This window comes from Lathyrus oleraceus, chromosome 6 (genome assembly GCF_024323335.1).
Source record: "Lathyrus oleraceus cultivar Zhongwan6 chromosome 6, CAAS_Psat_ZW6_1.0, whole genome shotgun sequence".
Taxonomy (NCBI): Eukaryota; Viridiplantae; Streptophyta; class Magnoliopsida; order Fabales; family Fabaceae; genus Lathyrus; species Lathyrus oleraceus.
The window spans coordinates 418982798-418993392 of record NC_066584.1 but is presented as its reverse complement, the minus strand read 5'-3'; the positions used below and the strand labels follow the sequence as shown (position 1 = coordinate 418993392).

The following is a 10595-nucleotide window of genomic DNA, read 5'->3' as shown; positions in this document are numbered from 1 at the left end:
CCAATAGTCAACCACAGGGGGACCAATTGTGCAAGGCACAAGGACTCAAGTATGTGAGTCACACCTACAAAACAAAGGTTAGCACAATATATAATTCAACTCAAACAAATTTGAATGGTCTTTGAAGCATTGGGGCTTAACCTGAAACAACAGCTCAATTGTAAGCTTACAAGACCACTAGGACTAGCCTAGGGTCAAAGGTGAAAGAAAAAAGTCAAACAGCAAAGGAAAGTCAACCCCAATTCAAGGTCAAACATTTAAGAAGCAATCTCAATTGGATTCACAATCAAATCATGCATCATTGTCATTTCATACACAAAAGAATGCAAAGCATGGCAAGAAGGAGCACAAATAGGTCAACAGCAAGACCTCATTCAAAAGTCAACCCAAACATTCTCAAAAATTATCAAATAAATCACACTCAATCCTAACATCTAGCATGGCAAGCATGTCAAATTTCATGGCATTTGGATGAGAGGAAGGCAGTCAATTAAAATCATGAAGTCAAACCAAATTCAAGCATGCATAATGAAGGTCAACAAACATGGGTCAACTTCAAAAAATCATATCAAATTGAAAACAGAAGAGAAATGAATAGAGATTAACACCAATGCAAAGCTTGAGAAGTCTAGTTATCACATATGAAATTTCATGGTCATACAATAAGATGTGAGAATTTCACAAAAGATTTGGCAATGTATAGCACAAAAAGTCAACAAATGACAAAGCATGGAAGAAAATTCTCAATCAAATGGAAAATAGCAAGATTAATTCCAAGAAAATTCGTACACAAACTAGACATGTAATAGATCATTCACACAAAATTTGGGATCATTTGGATGTAAGGAAGCATGTGAACAAAAATCAAGAAGATGCACATCATTGGTGTGACACAAATTGTCACACCCTAGTTCAAAAAATCATAACTATCAAACCACAAATGAGAAATGTACAATCTTTATACCAAAATGAAGATGAATGAGTCTAGTTTTACCACAAAAAATTTCAGGCTCAATGAATGCATCATGAGAATTTCACAAAAGGAAAGGCAATGTGTATCATTTATGCATACATGTCAAGAAAATAATTATCAATTAAAATCCAGCCAATGGAAAATTAATTAAAATCACAATCAAATACTAGACACATTCATGAACATGATGGAAAAAATTGCATAATTTTTGGATAAAAATTGAAAGAGTAATTAATTTGTGAAGTATGATGAAATTTGAGGCAAGCATGAACAAAATGCATGGCAAGATGGAGTCGAACATGAAGTCAACGGTGGCAAAGATGTAATTAATCCCTCATCAATCAAAACGGTGTGTTTTGGGCAAGGCAAAGGAAATGTTCCTATTGGCTCTCAGCCAATGGAACAGTAGCACGACCAACCAGCTCAAATTTCTGGTTTTAGAAACCCTAGGGTTTATGCAGCCATGGCATTTGGCCATCTTCAAACAACACATTTCAAAAAGAAAAACTCACACAGCATGGCAGCAACAAGGTTCTTCATGCAAACACATCATAAGCAACAAAACCAAAACAAACATGAGAATTTCTGGGCAGAGTTCTATGGTTTTAGAAACAACAGCATACATTCATCATCATCATGTTTCATCATAACAACATCAAGCAAACAGCAATGGTAATGATAGAGGAATATCCACACAATCATAACATAAACGACAAAACAAACACACTCATGGACTCAGGTTCTGGGCTCTTATGCAAGGTTCATGAACAACAGCAAGCAATTAATTTCAATGAAATCCAACAACAGCACATAAACAGCAGGGCATAGCAAGCAGTAGGTCCATACAATATCATGCAACAGAGCAACAAATAAGGGCATTCAAAATTCTGGGCAGCCAACTAGGGTTTGAGCAGCAGCATCATTATCATCTTCAACAAGTTCAAAATTTCGAAATGCCCAGAACACCCAATCAAGTACACCAATAGAATCATCAAATCATGTACATCAACATTTCAGTAATGGATTTCATGAAATCAGCTTAAACAAACCAAATCGAACTAAAACTCATTTGAGCATAAACAAAGAAGTTCGATTTTCTCACAGCATACTCAACCATTTCAAACCATTTAAAGTTCATGAAAATCAGCACGACACAAACTAGCTAAAACATGGCATGGCATATAGAATGAAGAGATCGAATCACTTACTTGTTTTTGAAGAAAATTGAAAACAGGGCGGCTTTGATGGTTACAAGTGCAAACAGATGCAGGCCCTTAGTTGGTGATGATATATACTTGATGAAAAGCAGCTTGAGCAAGTCGATTTTCACTTGAAGCAAGAAATGCCATGGCTGTAGCTTTGGAGAAAACAGAATGAGGAAGAGCTTCCAGCTGGGATTCAAGAGTTCAAAATGCTTCACAATGTTGCTCAAATGGTGAAGGAAGCAGGAATGCTCGAGCTCCTTGAAGCTTTGGCTCAGAATTTGCTAAAATGCAAAAATGCAAGAAGGAGAGTATGTGTGTTTTCTGTCGTGGCTGCTGTCAAAACTAGGGTTGAAATGAGCAGAAGCAAGGCTTATATGTGACTGTTTAACCTTTGTTAATCAAGTGGTAACCTTGCTTAGCTCAAAATGGATTATTTGCACATTTGCTAATTTTTGCATAAGTGGAAAATGGAGGTGCAAAGCTGGTCGAAATGGGCCTTGTACAGGCTGCAAGTAACTTAAGGAATTGCTGTTTTTGGTTGCTCATAAAGTGCTGCACTTGTTTTTACTCTTATTTCAAGCCATTTGCAAAAATACCAACCTATGCAACTTTGGTCCAAAATGGTGGTAAAAAGGTGGTATGATGATGATTTAGGGCTTGGAGTAAGTCACAAATATGATATGAAAGCAATCTCAATTGGCAAAATGGTGAAAAAAGTCTTAATTCAAAAAGTCAAAGTTTGGTCAAACTTTGATTTTAAATGAAAAAGGTCCAAAAATTCCATTTTGATTGGTAGGGTTTTGGTGAATGAAATTTATATTTTTGGAAAGAGGATGAAAAATGTGGTTTGTAGGAAAAAACCCCACCAAATTTGGCCTTATGGTTTGAGAGATATGGCTCTTTGAAGTTCAAAAATTTTTGAATTTGAATTGATCATATCTTGACAACCATACATGGGATTTGAGAGTTCTTGGACTTTTTGAAAATGGGAGAACAAGATCTTCAACTTTCATGTTGGGCAAAAATTCATTTGAAGCTTGTATCATGATGTAAGTTTAAGATCAAGAAGTTTCCATTTTTGGCAGTTGAAATTACAGGTCCACTTTCTATTTCTGGAAATTTTCTGTTTGACTTGATTTTCTTCCATGATGAGGTTTGACATGATATATGAGGCTTGTACAAGCATGAATGAACTCCTTCAAATCAATTCTATTCATCAAAATCTCTGATTAAATCCTCAGTTGACCAAGTTTGACTTTTCTAGGGTTTTGAATGACTGAACCACTTCTGATGAATTCCAAACCCTAATTCCTTGAGAACTTGACTTCAAATGATGTCCCAAGATGTATGAACTTTTGATTATTGATCATGGTGCCCAAATTCTGCAAGAATGGCCACCATCCACTGCTTTGACTGACTGTTGACTGACTTTGACCTAATTGCTGATGATTGTTTCAACTGCAAGCAACAAGGTTAGACTGACAATATTTTTGTACTTTTTGGTTAGTAAACATATGAAAAGCAAAGATATACAAATGCAAGGTATGCTTGGTGATCAAGAATCAACCCACAAGGCAAACTACCCACTAGGAGGGAAGCTAGGGCATGCACTGATCCTTGAGGCCATGGTATGATATGATGTGGGCCATGAGGGATCTTAGGGCCCAAAATTGGGGTCTTACAGATACGTTAACTCCTTCTACTACAGGTGAGTAAGTCTCCAAAGGTCGAGCATCAGGTAGATTGCGCAGTGACGTTGTCCACTTAAAAGACACAAACCAACGGGAATAGTTTAGCCGAACTACGGCAACTCTGATTCTCATGTCCAGATGAGATACGTAGGCACGAGATGCGATGTCTTGTCGAGTTTGACTAACAACTAACACTAATTCTTTTCTCTCGCCCTCGTTGCGATTGAGACCTCCCCTTTCTCTTGCCCTAGTTGCAATCGAGACCCTTCTTCTTCCTGTGCGAGTTAGGTTAGGTGTGGCTTGCTTCCTGTGCAAGTCATGTTTAGGATAGGCTTGCTTCCTGTGCAAGTTTAGCTAGAAACCTTAACTTAGGGATGATTTTGCATGACAACATTTAGGCTTGAGTCGTAGTCTCCCTAGTGTTGTGTCTCCCTCTGTTATCTGGTTAGGCTAGTCCTTTTTCCCTCCGTAGGGGAACTACGTCGCCCTGATCCTCATACCAGATGAGGTACGTAGGCAGGAGATGAGCTGATCTCTCCGGGCGCCCTTTTGTTTTGTTTGTGTGAGTTGTTTCTCCTTTTTCTGGTTGGAGTCCGACGTAAGTCCAGCGATTGGCAGTTGGTTTCCTGTGTGTGTTTCGGTTCGGATGCTGATGTAAGTCCAGTGATTGGCATTCGGGCTTCACGTTTGCCTTTGTGTGTTTGTTTGTGTGCGTGTTAGCCGAGCTACGAATGCTCTGATTCTCCTTCGTCCAAGGAGATACGTATGCATAGGATGCGATATCCTAGCGAGCATGTGTCGTTTCCCCAGTCCGAACTACTTTGACTCTGATGTCTATGCCTGATAGACTAAGTAGGCCCAGGATGCGGTATCCTGCCGAGTCAGTTTCAGTCTTGTCTGTTTTCTTGTGTCTCCTTCAGCCAGTGTGTGTGTGTGAGCAGTGTTTTAGCAACCATTTTCCTTCCTATTGTGCGTGGATCCCGTCGAGTACGACGGATGCGTAGGGGTGCTAATACCTTCCCTTCGCATAACCGACTCCCGATCCCATTCTCTTTGGTCGCGAGACCATGTTCTTTCCAGGTTTACTTCGAGCGTTTCCTTTCCCTCTTTTGGGATAAATAACGCACGGTGGCGGCTCTGTTGTTCTTCGTTTCCCGCTGGTTTTTCGCGTAATGCGACACCTGACACTAGGCTCAATGCCTAATGCCTCCATGCAGCTTGAGTCGGGATATCTAGTAGGCAGCATTGGGCGCTATGAAAGCATGGTGTAGCGCTGCTCTTGAACTGGGTCGCGGAATATTACTGGCATAGTGTCAATATTCTCCATTCCTGAAAAGTTAGATTAGAAACAGAGGACACCTGAAATCACAAATATTATGGTTGTTAGTCTCCACATATATATATATATATATATATATATATATATATATATATAATAAATAAAAAATAAATATAAATTGAAAATAATAAAAGTAAAGGAAAAGAAGTCATGGGTTGCCTCCCATGCAGCGCTTGTTTAACGTCGTTAGCTTGACGATTCGAACTTTATATGTTAGAGGTAGGAACTGGAGGGCCGGTCAGAGTCTGGTCATGACATTCTGTGGGTATATCACCTCCTTGGTATTGCTTCAATCTTTGTCTATTTACCACGAATGGGTTATAGGAGTTGTTTCGGATTTCAACTGCTCCGGATTTTAGGATTTTGGACACCTCAAAGGGGCCTGTCCATCTCGAACGCAGCTTACCTGGAAAAAGAGGTAATATCGAATTGAAGAGAAGAACAGAGTCTCCTATATTAAATTCCTTTTTCATGATCCTCTTGTCGTGCCAAGCTTTGGTACTCTCCTTGTATATAACGGAATTCTCCTAAGCGTTCTGGCGAAGTTCCTCCAATTTGTGAATATCAAGGATTCGCTTCTTGCCAGATGCTAGGTAATCCAAATTTAGGGTCTTAATGGCCCAATATGCCTTGTGCTTGACTTCAAAAGGCAAGTGGCATGACTTCCCGTAGACCAACTGGTACGGTGTAGTTCCAATGGGGGTCTTGTAAGCAGTTCTGTAAGCCCACAGTGCTTCTGCTAGCTTTTCAGACCAATCTTTTCTAAATATTGATACAGTTTTCTCCAAGATCTTCTTAATCTCTCTGTTGGATACTTCCACTTGACCATTAGTCTGGGGGTGATATGGTGTTGCTACTCTGTGTTTCACTCCATATTTCCTTAGGAGTTTATTAAATATTCTGGATATAAAATGCGATCCACCATCGCTTATGACAAGTCGTGGAACTCCAAATCTGGGAAAGATATTGTTCTTGAACATCTTGATGACTACTCTTGTGTCGTTGGTGGGTGCGGCTATAGCTTCTATCCACTTGGACACATAGTCAACTGCTACCAAAATGTACTTGTTTCCCAATGAAGATGGAAAAGGTCCCATGAAATCTATACCCCAAACATCAAATAGTTCCACTTCTTGGATGTTCTTCAAAGGCATTTCATCACGTCTTGAGATGTTTCCAGTGTGATGGCACTGGTCACATCGGACAATATAAGCATGGACATCACGCCATAATGTCGGCCAATAAAGACCAGCTTGAAGGATCTTAGCGTATGTCTTGGATGTGCTTGAATGTCCACCATAAGATGAAGAATGACAATGTTCTATGATGTTTCTGACTTCTTCTTCCGGGACGCAACGTTGAAATATGTTATCAGTTCCCTTTTTGAAAAGGAGTGGTTCGTCCCAATAGAAGTGTCTTATATCTTTAAAGAACTTCTTCTTCTGTTGATAGTTGAGGTCAGGTGGTATGATATCAGCGGCTAGGTAGTTCACGAAATCAGCGTACCATGGTACTTTGCTAATCTCTGAAATCGTCCCAAGGTTGTCTCTGTCAGGTTCAAGGGGAGTAGTATCTATCTTAGCTACTAGTCTGTCATAGGTGAAGTCATCATTTATAGGTAAATGATCTGGATTTAAATGCTCTAATCTAGAAAGATGGTCAGCAACTACGTTTTTTGTTCCTTTTTTGTCTCTAATGTCTAAATCGAATTCTTGTAGCAAAAGGATCCACCTGAGTAATCTAGGTTTTGCATCCTTTTTGCTCAGAAGGTAACAGATAGCTGCATGGTCTGTATAGACTATAATCTTAGATCCTACAAGATACGACCTAAATTTATCGATTGCGAAGACTACAGCTAGGAGTTCCTTCTCAGTTGTTGTATAATTTAATTGAGCGGCGTCTAGAATTCTACTAGCGTAATATATTATGTGTAGTTTCTTATCTTTTCTCTGCCCTAAAACAGCTCTTATAGTGAAATCGCTAGCATCACACATTATTTTGAAGGGTTTAGTCCAATCTGGGGTTTGTAGAATGGGTGCTAAGATTAACGATTATTTTAACTGGTTAAAGGCTTTGATGCATTTCTCATCGAAAATAAATTCGATGTCTTTCATCAGAAGGCCGGTCAAGGGTTTTGTTATTTTAGAGAAGTCTTTTATAAAGCGACGGTAGAAACCGGCATGTCCAAGGAAACTACGGACTTCTCTAACTGTCTTAGGAGGGTTAAGGTTTTCTATAACTTCTATTTTTGCTTTATCGACCTCAATGCCTCTTTCAGATATTATGTGTCCTAATACTATGTCTTCTTTGACCATAAAGTGGCACTTCTCCCAGTTTAACACTAGGTTAACTTCTACGCATCTCTCTAGGATTTTCTCAAGGTTAATAAGGCAGTCTTCAAAGTCTAATCCACACACCGAGAAGTCGTCCATGAATACTTCCATGATTCCATTGAGATAATCTGCGAAGATTGACATCGTACAACGTTGGAAAGTAGCTGGCGCATTATAGAGTCCAAACGGCATTCGTTTGTAAGCAAATGTTCCGTAGGGATAGGTAAAGGTTGTTTTCTCTTGATCCTCGAGGTGAATGGGTATTTGGAAAAATCCAGAATATCCATCAAGATAACAAAAGTAAGAGTGTCTGGCAAGACGCTCAAGCATTTGATCTATGAATGGAAGGGGGAAATGGTCTTTCCTAGTTGCCTTATTGAGCTTTCTATAATCTATGAACATACGCCATCCGCCTTCTATGCGTTTAGCGACATGCTCTCCTTTTTCGTTCTGCACAACTGTGACGCCTCCCTTCTTGGGTACCACATGTACAAGACTTACCCACTAACTATAAGAGATCTGATAGATTATACCAGCTTCCAGTAGTTTAAGGACTTCCTTCTTTACTACCTCGCTCATCAAAGGGTTTATTCTTCTCTGATGTTCTCTGGAAGGTTTTGATTTCTCCTCTAGTGAGATCCGGTGCATACACACGGATGGGCTAATACCTTTTAAATTGGAGATGTTGTACCCTAAGGCAGAGGGGTATTTTCTTAAAACGTTCAAGAGTCGATTCGTCTCGGCTTGGTTTAAGGTGGCACTAACTATTACTGGTCGGTTCATTTCTTCATCCAGGAACTCATATCTTAGGTTCTTGGGTAGTTCCTTAAGTTCTTGGGCTAGTTTTTGAGAATTAGGTAAAGGGTCTGGAGTAAGATCCAGACATTCGTTATTGTGAGGTTCTGTTTCCTCTAACTCGTCATCTTTTTCATTCGGGTTTGAAAATGGTTCGATCTTGGGTTCTCCCTGATCAAATTCTCTTATGCACTTATCTATGATATCGATCGCATAACATGCGTCTCCTAGAATTAGTGCCATCAGGAATTTCGAAAGAATGAACTCGATCTTTTCGTCCCCTACTTCGAAGGTTAATTTCCCTCTTTTGACATCTATTATAGCCCCGGTTGTTGATAAGAATGGTCTACCTAGAAGGATAGGGATATCTTTGTCTTCTTTTATATCCATGACCACAAAGTCTGTTGGAATATAAAGTTGACCGATCCTAACTGGGATGTCTTCTAAAATGCCTACGGGATACTTAACAGACCTATCGGCTAATTGAAGGGACATCTTTAGTTGGTTGCAATTCCCCTAGGTTTAACCTCTTACATACAGCTAAGGGCATTAAACTTACACTAGCGCCTAAGTCTAGGAAAGCTTTGTCGATCACATGGTTTCCTAAAATGCAAGGTATAGAAATACTGCCAGGGTCTTTCTCCTTCTTAGCAAGTTTATCCTCAGAAATAAAGTTGCATTCCAAGGGTTTTGGATCGTCGAGCCTACGCTTGTTAGTTAAGACGTCTTTGAGAAATTTGGCGTAAGACGGGATTTGGGTGATAGCTTCGGTGAAAGGAATCTCTACATGAAGCTTTTCTATCACTTTTATAAATTTTTGATATTGGTTGTTGACTTTGGTTTGTTTAAGTCTTTGCGGATATGGGATTGGTGGTTTGTACGGAGGTAGTGGTTTGTAGTTTTTATCCTTGGCTTCACCTTCTTGGTTGGTTTGTTTCTCAGATTCCTCTGGTTCCTCTTCTTGGTTGTTAGAAGTTTTGGGCTCGCTCATTGCTGGGTTCTGAGGCCCTTGGTAAGCGGTCCCACTTCATAACGAGATAGCGTTAGCTTGCCCTCGAGGGTTTGGTTGAGGTTGTCCAGGAAATTGTCCTCCAGGGGTAGTTTGTGGGGCTTGGTTTTGTGCTACCTGTGAGATCTGGGTTTCAAGCATCTTGTTGTGAGTGATTATCTGATCAACCTTGGTTCCTAATTGCGTTATAAGTTCGTTTACGTGAATATTTTGGTTTAGGAATTCTTTATTTTGTTGAGTCTGGCCCGATATAAAGCTTTCCATGATCTTCTCAAGGTAAGACTTTTGGGGCACAACTTGCATAGGTTGATTTGGTTTTTGGGCTTGATAACCTTGCGGTCTCTGAGGTGCATTATTTTGGATAGGGTTTGGGTTTCTATAAGAGAAATTTGGATGATTCTTCCATCCAGGGTTGTAAGTGTTTGAAAACGGGTTACCTTGGGCGTAATTCACTTGGTTGGTATTTAATTTGTTCAAAAGGTTACACTCCGCCGATTCGTGTCCTTTAGATCCACAGAGTTCGCACTTTATGTGGACTACTGCTACGGTGTTAGTGTTTGTAGACATATGTTCGATCCTAAGGGCTAAAGCGTCCATTTTCGCCTGCATCATGTCTAGAGAGCTTACCTCATGTATTCCACCTTGGGTCTCCTTTTTCTCTATTGATGCTCGTTCAGTTCCCCATTGATAATGGTTTTGGGCCATATCCTCAATTAGGTCACAAGCTTCTGGATAAGGTTTGTTCATCAGCGCGCCACTTGTGGCAGTGTCGATGCTCATCTTGGTATTATAATGGAGTCCATTGTAAAAGGTGTGAACGATCAGCCATTGCTCTAGGCCATGGTGTGGGCAGACTCTTAATAACTCTTTATATCTCTCCCAAGCTTCGAAAAGCGATTCTCCTTGGTTTTGAGCAAATCTAGTTATTTGGTTTCGAAGAACAGCAGTCTTACTAGGGGGGAAATATCTAGCAAGGAATATTCTCCTAAGGTCTTCCCAGGTAGTTATTGAATTGGCTGGAAGTGAATCTATCCATGAACGTACTCTATCCCTGAGGGAGAAAGGAAATAATCTTAAACGGATCGCATCGGGTGAAGAGCCGTTAGATTTAAAGGTGTCGGCTAGTTGGATAAAAACTTTTAAATGTTGATTCAGGTTCTCGGTAGCGAGACCCGTGTATTGGTTCTGTTGCACTAATTGCAACAAAGACAGTTTTAGTTCGAAATTGTTAGCAAGTATAAGGGGGTTTA

The 10595-nt window shown here is 39.9% G+C and overlaps 1 non-coding gene across 1 annotated transcript; it reads left to right on the top strand.

Annotated features, from left to right (window-relative positions):
• Positions 1-10180: 10180 nt before the first annotated feature.
• LOC127099587 (small nucleolar RNA R71) lies at positions 10181-10287 on the top strand. The gene has a single exon (XR_007794073.1). It is a non-coding gene; the product is annotated as a small nucleolar RNA R71 (small nucleolar RNA).
• Positions 10288-10595: the final 308 nt, after the last annotated feature.